At 45.5% G+C, this 6,800-nt stretch overlaps 1 non-coding gene across 1 annotated transcript; it reads left to right on the top strand.

Annotated features, from left to right (window-relative positions):
- Positions 1 to 3,537: 3,537 nt before the first annotated feature.
- Positions 3,538 to 3,610, top strand: Trnar-ucu (transfer RNA arginine (anticodon UCU)). The gene has a single exon. It is a non-coding gene; the product is annotated as a tRNA-Arg (tRNA).
- Positions 3,611 to 6,800: the final 3,190 nt, after the last annotated feature.

Here is a 6,800-nt window from a genome sequence, read left to right as displayed (position 1 = left end):
TGGCACACAACACAAGGGCCAATAGACAACGGAGGTCACGTTTTCCCTCCACCACAACAACCTATTAAAGTTCCCTCTCCTTCTTCCTTAAGTGACCAATGAAACAACTACCTTTTTAAAAATTACGACGTAATGGCATGCGCAGTGAACAGTAATAATAAGATATTAAGGACACTGCATAGCTAGAACGCACCATTAGACCCAGAAGAAGGCCGCTGCAACCGCGGCCGAAACGTTGGTTTTTTTACATTATGATGCGGTACCAAACCCAGAAAACTTCTCTGTCGACTGTCCACCCAGATGTTGTCTCCGGGCCATGACCACCACAGGGTACCTTCACTGCTCGCTCATTGACACACACTGCCTCTTTCCCGTTCCTTCATTTGCCTCGTGTTGCGGGGCCACCAAGATTTGGCGCCACGGTCACGCTTACCTCACACACATGACATACATCCTTCTGCGCACAACTCGGAGACTTCTGGCAAGCCGGCCGGGATGGCCGAGCGGTTCTAGGCGCTACAGTCTGGAACCGCGCGACCGCTACGGTCGCAGGTTCGAATCGGGCATGGATGTGTGTGATGTCCTTAGGTTAGTTAGGTTTAAGTAGTTCCTGAGTTGTAGGGGACTGATGACCTTAGGAGTTAAGTCCCATAGTGCTCAGAGCCATTTCAACTTCTGGCAACACGTTCCCACCATATTGTAACATAAAATAATTATTCAATAAATAACTTAGGGTAAAGAAGACATTAGGAGATTCAACATATAATTTCTAAACATCATGTTGCACTAATAATAAAACCGATTTTCAGAGCTCACTATTCGAGAAAATTTCTTAAACTGAACCGGTATAGTGTCGGAAACTTAGTTCTATAGCTAACGTTGCCATTTGTTCTGCTCGAATATTCTCCAAACGAGTCACAAGGAATACAGGATCTTCCCTCTCTGAAAACTAAGGGTATCTCATGTACGTTCACTCATATATGAAACATTACGTTGCCACTTATGGCATAACTGTAATCCTCTTCGCCACACGCACAAAAAATTGGATGACACCTTCAAACGGTCTCTTCGTCAAAAAATGGTTCAAATGGCTCTGAGCACTATGGGACTTAACTCCTGTGGTTATCAATCCCCTAGAACTTAGAACTACTTAAACCTAACTAACCTAAGGACATCACACACATCGATGCCCGAGGCTGGATTGGAACCTGCGACCGTAGCGGTCGTCGGTTCCAGACCATAGCGCCTACAACCACTCGGCCACTCTGGCCGGCGGTCTCTTCGTCAACTCGGAGAGTTCGTAGCTGATAGTACGACGGCAAGAAACACGCACTCCACGCTGATGTCATTAAGTGTCAGACAGCACAAGAGGTACGAATTTTTATAGTCGCGGTACAGATTAGCTGTGACCTGCGATTGGATAGAGTGGGTAGGCGAAAAGCGAAAACACAGTTTTCATTTGCTGTCTGTCTTCAGCTCAGTACATATTTCGCTGCAGAGCGAAAATCCATTTTGTAATCACAGTATTCTTAAATGCTTATCTAAGTTTTCCTTTGCAAAGTATGGTTGATCTGTTGTAGTACAGTCACGATCAGTATACCTATATAAGCGGTAGCAGACAACTGACACGCGACATACTGACGTGTCTGAGTTAGCTTCCGAGCGTCTATAATGCGCCGTGAGACAGAAGTTGAAGATGTGATCGTTCTCTGCAGTATCAATCCGGTATGGCCCGTGTGACTGGTTGCAACTCACAAGGTACATTCACTGTTTTTTTTTCTTTTTCTTTTGAGCTATCGATCTGACTGAAAACTAATGAAATCCAGATAGATTTAAATTGCGAGGTCGGCCGGCGTGGCCGAGCGGTTCTAGGCGCTTCAGTTCGGAACCGCGCTGCTGCTACGGTCGCAGGTTCGAATCCTGCCTCTGGCATGGATGTGTGTGATGTCCTTAGGTTAGTTAGGTTTAAGTAGTTGTAGGGGGCTGATGACCTTAGAAGTTAAGTCCCATAGTGCTCAGAGCCATTTGAACTTCTGGCAACACGTTCCCACCACTTTGATTCATTTCCACCTAGTAGTTAATACGTCATTTCAACTAGCTACACCTAAAGTTTTGGGGAGTAGTGTACCGGGGTGAATCGAACCAGAAACTTGACGATACTGTGCATACTGAGATACTGTCGAATCAGTTACTGAGGTGACACGGAAATTTTTATACGTTGTAACGCTGGAAAATCTTCAGATCTTCGAAGCAGACTTTTCCAAGGTCTTCTTAAGGAGTGCCTCTTTCAGATTTAGGAAACTGATGTGCGGGCTCTGGCCTTCAAGACTCAAGTGGGGCAGAACAGAGCAGTCCATGAAGTAGCGTTAGTCCGTGCTGCAGACCGCACTCAGTGTTGGCTGAGCCGCTGCCTCCGCAGGGTTGTTTGTCTACAAAATTCTCAGAACGGGCTCACAGCGTAGAGCCCACCTTCTGTCCTCCCATTAATGCTCGACCCGAGGACTGGTTGGCAGCACGTCTCCAGTCTTCACACCTTTCTGACTCCTTATGCATTCCTGTGTACTAACTACAGCTCACTTCTTTCACGTGTGTGATGATTTATTACGTCCCGACCGCGAAAGGCTACGTACCGTACGTACAGAAAGCACACTGCACTTACTCGTATAAAGAGTCAAAGGGCACGAAAGGGAAGCAGAGGTTCAGAAGGCGCTGACACAGGATTGTAGCCTATCAGTCTGTACATTGAGCGAGGTGTAAACGAGAGACATGAATAAAAATTCAGGGGAAAGAAATAAAGACTTTAAGGTTAGCTGTTGACGTTTTAATTGTGTCCGAAACGGAACGGGACTTGGAAGAACAGTTCAACGGAATGGATAGTGTGTTGAAAAGATGTTACGAGGTGAGCGCCAACGAAAGCAAAGGGAGTGCAGTGGAGTGTAGTTGAATAATGTCGGCCGATGTTGAGGCGACTGGATTAGGAGACAAGTCAGTGTAAGCAGTTTACGAATTTCGGCATTTGGACAGCAAAACACATGACGCCGGCAGAAGTAAGGAAGTTATGAAATCCAGACCGGTAACATCGATATCAGATTTTCTGGAAAAGAAACGATATTTAACATCTAATATAAATTTGAGTGTTAGGTCTTTTCCGAAGGTAATTGTCTGGAGGGTAGCCGTGTACAGAAATGAAACGCGGATAGTAAAGGCTACAGGCAAGAGGAGAGTAAAAGGTTTACAAGTGCGCTGCGCAGAAGAATGGCTCTCCGTGGAATCCTTCTATACGAAGTCCGTAGGAAGCCGTTGTGTGACTGCTGCCTCCTGACAGCCCCCCGTCGCAGCTTACCTACTATTTTTCTGTTCGGATTCTCACACGAGCGCAGAGACTATGCCTGTGAGGAAACCGCGTCACCTGGGCGAAACGGCGAGCTGCGCGGTGCTGACGTCACGGGGGCAGGTCGCCTATCTAGAGCGGTACCTCTGGCTCAGCGTCCGGTTAGGGGTGGGGGTGTCTGCTGCCAAGGGGGGAGATCGCACGTCGTCCCTTTGGCGCAGCGGATAGCGCGTTGGACTTCTAATCCAAAGGTCGCGGGTTCGATCCCCGCAAGGGATGAATATTTTTAATACGTGCGCCTGTAAGTCGTAGCCTCAGACTTTCCGTTCCGGATCATCTGCGGCGTAATACACACGTTGGGCTAAATGGCTTGCTTAGCCGTGCCGTTTGTCTCCAAAAGCGCACCACACATCTGATTATGTATTTTGGTCTCAGACTTCAATGACTTTGAGACAGAAAAACTGTTTTACTCGCTTGGTGCTTCCCCACTCGTTTGAATTTCAAACCAGACTTTTCTCTGATGTCTACAGGTATATCTACTTACATACCGTGCTAGCCACTGTACAGCGCACGGCAGAGGGTGCTTTATGTCGGTCTTTCTTGTTGTCTCTGCGGCCCATAGGAGAGACGAGCGTTGGGGGCGGTAGAATCGTTCTGCAGTCTGTCGCAAATTCTGCTCCTCGTAACTCCCTCAAAAGCTTTTCGCTCTACTGGATCGAGTCAGGTGGCGCAGTGGTTACCACACTGGACTTGCATTCGAGGGGACGACGGTTCAAACCCCTCCCCCGGCCATCCTGTTTTATGTTTTTCGTGATTTCCCAAAATCGCTTCAGCTAAATATCGGGATGATTCCTTCGAAAGGACACGAGCGATTTTCTTCCCCGTTCTTCCCCAATCAGAGCTTGTGCTCCGTCTCTAATGACCTTCTTGTCGACGGTACGTTAAATACTAATTTCCTCCTCCTCCTCCTCTCTATGGATCCGTATCTAAGTTGACGGAACATTTCGCTGACACCCTCGCACTGATCAAACCGACCGCTAACAAATCTAGCAGCACAGCTCTGAATTGCCTCCCTGTCTTCCTGTGACCTGACTTGGTGGGGGCAGCACTCGATGTGAGAAACTACGAGTTACACCATGATTGGGAGTCCACCTCAAACTGTAGTTCGCCCAATTATTGGGTGGTTAAGTTAGTTCGGAGGTCGGGCGAAGACAACACCATACCCATTGCAGTAGTGTCGTGTTTAGCAGATACATTACTGAGGTGTTCGGCTTGATGGCATCTGTACAACGATAACCGTTGAAAACATCGCCACGTGTACTGCCGTTATTATTAGGATTAACAGAAAATGGCTTGAAGGTTTTTTCCTTTTAAATGCACTTTTTGTATCATGAATTGTATGCGCTGCTTGTATTGTCTGACTTACATTTTCTTTTATTTCTATTGCAGGTAAGACCTTAGGATGCGTACACCAGAACTATAGCCGACGTCGGCTACTGGGCAATTCCAAGTTAAAAACGAAGTGTAGAGGTACGTATTGTGCCAACTTGATGTGTATCATGTGGTCAGCTGATGATGCGTCTACGGATGTACTCCGGAAACTTTCATGCGGTGCGTGGCGAAGGGCACGTAGTATGGCGGTATCATACACTAATCCCCGCACCTTCTCCATCCCCTTACATTTACTCATGCTATGCCGTTAGGAAGTGCATGATAAATAGCATCTCTTCAGAGCGACTTACATAAGTCTTACCGCCCTTATAAACAATGTTACTGAGCTTAAAGATACGCAACAGCCTAAGTTTAATGGGAATTCCCATTTTATTTCTCACCTCACTATTTTCAGTCATTGCAGTACAACTTACCCCCCCCCCCCCCCCCCCCCCCCCCCCCCGCCGGGCATGCGTTGTATGGTTCCACATTTTTCCATTTCATACACATGATCTTTCTTTTTTTTTTTTTAAAGGTACCGTACCTCAGTGGGTCCGACTGTCAAAAAACCCTTATTCTCAGTAACGGGTAGACCATGAAGTTGAAATTTGTGTCACATACTGCAGTTTATGTATGGTCCCTTGGCGGTGTTGCACATTGAAGCATCTAACTCAATAAACTAAAAAGATAGGGCCATTTATGTCACATATTTTAATACTCATAAATCCAGTCGTCAAAATCTATAGGGTACTTCCCGTTGACCTACAGTCATGAAATTGTGCAAGTAGCAAATTTCACAATACAAGTAAACGAAAAAAAATCCGAAAATTGTTAATTTGTGATTATACTTCATTTGTCATTTGCTCTCGGACGTAAAACTTGAAATTAAAACAGACAATAGGTATGTATTCAGGCTGACTGAGTCACAATGAGAAAAAGTCACATGACGCAAGGAATGGCTTTATTGCTCATATGACGCGTTTCGGAATTTATCCATCATTAGATATCCAGGGGCGATTACCGCACATAAACATGGCGTTTCAACTTTTACGTGAAAGAAATATTCGCAGACGTGGGGTAATCGTTCCTGCATATCTGATGAAAGATAAATTCCGAAACGCATCATGTGAGGAATAAAGTCATTCTTTACCTGTAGTTTGACTTTTGCCATTGCGATCCAGTCAGCCTGAACGGAGAACTAGCGATTATTATAACAACGGTCGCCTACCTCCTAAATGACTTTATGCCACATTCATGTTATTGAAACTAAAACGTTCTCTCTGGAAATCCTTAGGACCGATAGCTTACCTGTACCAGTGTCGATAACAGGCAGAAATAGTCGAGTTTCTCGATTCTCGGAGTGGATGAACTGTCTGTATATACGTAATTAGGTTTGTACGGAACTCTCAGTGCACGAGTCCTATTAGAGGGCACAAGTGGCTGTAGTGTTTTAGGAATGAGTTGTTTCAGAGGTGGCTTTCCCGTAGAGTCTCGCAGGTGGAACTGTAGCTATGGAATTCTTCTCGTTCTTTGCTTAGGCTAGTTTCTTTATTTTAGGCTGCTTGATAGCTCACAAGGTCCTTCGTTAGGCTTCGAAGTTTTGCTTGTAGCTTTCGTCAGTGCCTTGGATTCGGCGGTATTTCTTCGATGCACACCTTCAGCCGACTTTTAACTTGCCGTGGCTTCCTCTGGATAGAAATCATTACACAATCTGTTTCGCTCTGCAATGTTGAACACAAGTTTTCTTACTTCCGTGATGCGTAAATTGAACAATTTCTCTTCAGTTGTAATTCAGCTTTGTTGGAAAACACTTTACTGTGGCCGAAGGTTTGTATATCCCTCTTTGCATTTTTTGTTTTTGTTTTCAGCACGCCCCTGAGCTGTTGGCTTAGGCACCTTTTATATGCGTTTCACATTCATTTAATCCGTGATATCCATTTAGGTATACTGTTAGAGCCAAATGCGATCCATCTGCGCTCCGTCTTCCATAATATTGTAATATTGAATAAATAACTTAGGGTAAATAAGGCATTAGGAA

This window comes from Schistocerca gregaria, chromosome 10 (assembly GCF_023897955.1).
Source record: "Schistocerca gregaria isolate iqSchGreg1 chromosome 10, iqSchGreg1.2, whole genome shotgun sequence".
Lineage (NCBI taxonomy): Eukaryota > Metazoa > Arthropoda > Insecta > Orthoptera > Acrididae > Schistocerca > Schistocerca gregaria.
The sequence above is the reverse complement of the archived record's forward strand: the minus strand, read 5'-3'. Positions and strand labels throughout refer to the sequence as shown.